This window comes from Muntiacus reevesi, chromosome 11 (genome assembly GCF_963930625.1).
Source record: "Muntiacus reevesi chromosome 11, mMunRee1.1, whole genome shotgun sequence".
Lineage (NCBI taxonomy): Eukaryota > Metazoa > Chordata > Mammalia > Artiodactyla > Cervidae > Muntiacus > Muntiacus reevesi.
The window spans coordinates 13,459,639-13,464,556 of record NC_089259.1 but is presented as its reverse complement, the minus strand read 5'-3'; positions in this window follow the sequence as shown (position 1 = coordinate 13,464,556).

Sequence of the window (4,918 nt, the reverse complement as noted above, 5' to 3'; positions counted from 1 at the left end):
AGTGGCTGTGTAACACAGGGAGCTCAGCGTGGCACTCTGACAGCCTGGAGGGGTGGGATGGGGTGGGGGTTGGTGGGAGGTTCAACAGTGAGGGGACATATGTCTACTTATGGCTGATTCTTGTTGTGTGGCAGAAGCCAACACTCCATTGAGAAACAATTATCCTCCAATTAAAAACTGAAAAAAGAAAAAGAGAATGTTTTTCAGCAAATTTGGGGTGATGACTCCAAATGCTTATTTCTTTCTGGATCTTTCTTCTTCTGTGTTTTTTTTTTTTTCCTCCAGATTTTATTTATTTATTTATTTTTAACTGAGTGGAGTTTTCGTGCAGGCTTTCTCTAGTTGCAGAGAGTAGGGGCTACTCTCTAGTTGCGGTAGTTTTGGCGGGAGGGCTCAGTCACCCCAAGGCATGTGGCATCTTCCTAGACAAGGGAGCAGATTCTTTACCACTGGACCACCAGGGAAATCTTGGACTTTCTTCTTAGTAGTAACATATTTTGTCTCCCCCATAGTTGACCTCCATCTTGCTCCCATCAAGAAGTAATGGATGAGTTATAAACATCTTAGGACCAACCAATGTTTGTGTTTTTGTTTTTTTAATTTATTTTTTGACCACATCAAGCAGCCTGTGGGATCTTAGTTCTCTGACCAGGTATCCAACCTGAGTCCCCTGCATTGGAAGCAAGGAGTCTTAACCACTGGACCACCAGGGAAGTCCCCATGGCCAATTTTTAAACTATTCATTTGGAATTCTCTTCCAGAGCTCTGTGAAGCTCTGCTCAGGTCTCTTTGTTCTCCTAATGCAATATTTAAAGTTTGTATCTGTCACAGTGAGATAAACTAGAAGTCTCTGTGTACAGGCTTCTATCTTGGGGACTTTCGAGATGTTGTAACATAGTCTGTGCCTCTGTTTTGAACATTCAAGGCTGAGAATCTTCAGTTACTTCTCAGAAAGAGCTGACTCCCTGGCTCCACCTTAAATTTGGCTTTGCCTTCAAGGTCTCACCCTATCACTCCAGCTTTCCACTCATACCTTGGCACTGATAGAATTAATATCCTTTCTATTCATCCTGAGAGATTCCCTCACAACTCTACCAAGGCAGATCAATTGCCTATATTACTTTTATTATTTAAATTCTAAATTCCTTCTTAGGAGAATCTGCCTTCTGTCAAGAGCAATGGGTTTGTGGATATGCAAAACCTCCCAACATAATCCAGTGTTCCAGGGGATGAGGGCTTGTGTACCACAATCTGAGATTTGTTGTTGTTCAGTTGCTGAGCTGTGTCTGACTCTTTTGTACCCCATGGACTGTAGCATGCCAGGCTCCTCTGTCTTCCACTATCTCCTGAAATTTGCTCATATTGATGTCCACTGAGTCAGTGATGCTATCTAACCATCCCATCCTCTGTTGCCCCATTCTACTTTTTGCCTTAAATCTTTCCAAGCCTCAGGGTCTTTTCCAGTGAGTTGGCTCTTTGCATCAGGTGGCCAAATGATGGGAGCTTCAGCTTCAGCTTCAGCATCAGTCCTTCCAATGAATATTCAGGGTTGATTTCCTTTAGAATTGACTGGTTTGATCTTGCAGTCCAGGGAATTCTCGAGTTTTCTCCAGCACCGCAAATCAAAAGTACCAGTTCTTCGACACTCAGCCTTCTTTATGGTCCAACTCTCACATCTGTACATGACAATCTGAGAACTGCCACTCAAGAGCAAGGCTTGGCAGGACTCACCGGCTTGTTAAATAAAGTTTTATTGAAACAAAGCCTGTCCATTCATGTATGTGTTACCTATGGCTGCTTCCAAGCTACAAAAGTGTAGCTGAGTAGTCTCAAGGCTGTATGGCCCACAAAGACTAAAATATTTACTCTCTGGTCTCTGCCGAGAAAGTCTGCTGACCCCCATGGAGAAAGGCAGACCCACAGGTGGCAGATGGAAGCCTGAGGACTGGATGATTTTCAAAGAAAGGAGCTGAGACTTATTGCGATGCCTTCACAATTTGCAGCTGAAGCCTGATGATGAGTTGTGTATGATAAAGGATATCACTCAAATGATATTTTGCCTCCAAAGCAAATGTAATCCAGGGTGGAGTAACCGCAGGCTGTTACGTCAGGATGCTCTCATGTCTGGAAGGGCTGAGAACTCTCTTCCAGCCCTGTGCAGCCGACATATCTCTCTGTGTGCGTTCATCCCCTCTGAAGCTATGAGCACACTCTCTGTGCACGGCCTTCCCAGAAACAGTGTTTGATCTGTCATGATGCCCTGGGAGGCGAGAATCTGGAAAGAGCCAGAATCTGGAAACAGCCCTTCGCATTTCCGCTGCAGACGAATTCCCTCTTACAGAGATTTTGAGGGTCAAGTCGTAAGCACCCTGTGCCCCTGTGTGTGTTCTTCTTAACGACAGAGATGCGCAGGACCTGGAGCGAACTAAGACACAGTGTCTTAGGGTCGCTGAGCTCTGCGGAGGGTCCCAGATGTTTCCAATGTCAGAGGAGGGAGGCCTTCTCATGCATCAAAGTTGATGCCGTGTTAGGTTTGGGAATATTGCCTCTGAGTCCCCATTTGATTTAATTAAACTAAATCTGCTGGTGAATTGGTTCCCAAAGGCTTAATGAGTGGATGGGCAGCATTGAAATCGTCTGGATATTGCTTTTAAAAATACCCCATCCCCCACCCAAGCCCACCCCACAATAACTGTGATGCACAGCAAGTGAATGCTGACAAGCAGAATCTGGTGTTTTTGTCCCAATGTTTCAATGGATTCAGGAGGTGCCAGTTCTTTCTCTGTAGGCTCTGAACCCTAAATCCCCAAAACTGCTGCTTAATGTGCTCCTGGAGGTGCTGCTTGGCGGTGACCGAGATGAGTGGTCAGGTTCTCATCAGGATTCAGGATTCTGACTTTCTCACCTCACAAGCCCTGCTTCTCTGTTTCCCATGAAGGGCTTGATTTTCTCCTGAGGAGCAGTGCTTTTCACACTGTAGGTTGCAATCTACTCATGGTTTATAAAGTCCTTTAAAGAGGGTGCAACCAGCTTTTTAAAAAAAGAGGACTGGGAAAAAAACCAGAGTGCATCATATGTGTTAAGGGTAAGGGTTGTTCTGTGATAATTGCTTTAGTAGGTGTGTTGTATATCCAGTTGCCATATGTTTCTTTTTTTCTGCTATTTTACTTATTTAGGCTGCACTGGGTTTTCATTGCAGTGAGCAGGCACTCTCTAGTTTTGATATGAGGGCTTCTCTTGCTGCGGGAGTATGAATTCTAGAATGCAAGGGCTCAGTAGTTGCTTTATGGGCTTCGTTGCCCCATGGCATGTGGGATCTTAGCTCCTAAACCTTGTATCGAACCCGCGTCTTCTGCATTGGAAGGTGGTGGATTCTTAATCACTGGGCCACCAGGGAGGTCCCTACCATGGGTCATGGCAAAAAATGTTCGGAAATCTCCCTTGTACAGCCGTGACCCTAACTTAGGGCAGCTCTGGTCTCCGCGAGTAGAGGGCTCATGGAAGAAGTCACCAGGGCGGGCAGACTGTCACATACGAGAACTTCTGGGAGGTTACCTGGAAACTAACAGAAAGCCAGTTTGTGGACGATTGCATAGCCTGGGGAGATAACTTCACCACAGGAAGTTTTACGGATGGCAGACGACTCAGCCCACCACACCTGTCACCTGGCGACAACTGGGTTTACCTAGAGCCCAGTCTGTCCAAATTTCAGTTTCCATTTCCTTGAAATGGGGATAACCACCCTATTGATTACTACTGTTGTGGGAAAGACCAAATGAGGGGGGGAGAGACTCTTTCCTGTAAAGGATAAACCTCAAAGCTCAGACCCAGCCATCACTTTTCACGATGTCTAATGGGTGTGCTTTTGTTGGCATTAAGCGGGGGAAGAGGAAGGCTCTTAGATCAAGTCTAGGCCCCGTGGGAGTCAGTGAGGGTGTAAACGGGAGCGCAGACCAGGGAAACCTTACAACAATGGGTCTGGCCTTCGGCTGGCTTCTTGGCAGGAAGCCACGGGGTCTGATCTCACACGGATCTTAGTCACAAGAAGAGGGTGGCCAGACAGCCCAGATAGTGCAGGGGCCAGCTAGCAGAGTGCCTACGAGTGCAGCCCCCAAGTGGGGGGAATGTCTTTTGCCAGCTCCGGAGGGCTCAGGGTGGGGGTGGAGGTGGGCACAAGGATGGTAGCCTGTCCCTGAGGCCGCTAATTTCAGAACAGCCCTGCCACCCTCTCCTCAGTGGGAAACAAAGAGGAAGGAGGGAAACGCGGAGGATGGGAGAAAAGAAAGCTTTCAAGAACATCACTAAAAGGTCTGGGGTGAAGGATTCTTGTGGACAAAAAGCCCCCGTCCTCTATTCCGAAGGGCCACTTATAACAAAGCCCCTTAAGTGGTAACTAGAGGTCCTAACTCTTTCCTCCATTTTCGTTTTTAAAACTCACAATTACTAGGGCTTTTCTGATGGCTCAGATGGTAAAGAATCCACCTGCAATGTGGGAAACCCTGATTTGATACCTGGGTGAGGAAGATCCCTTGGAGAAGGGAATAGCTTAACCACTCCAGTATTCTTGCCTGGAGAATTCCATGAACAGAGGAGCCTGGTGGGCTACGGGCCATGGTGTTGCAAAGAGTGACTAAGTGACTAACACACCCAATTATTAAGAGATAAAATAAATGACTAAGAAAGCAAAAATGGAATTAAGATAGCCCCTCCGGAGCTATCTTGACCCCTCGATTTCGGTTTTCTCACTGGAAGCCGCACGGGAGATAAGGTTGAACAAAGACATTTATTTGTAAAAGCAATTCCCAATGGAGCAGAGACTGTATCCATAGAAAGTAAAGCAGAGATCATGGGGGCCCACATGCAGACATCAGTGAAACCCAGGGCGAATCCAGACAGACAGCACTGCTGCAGACGCCGG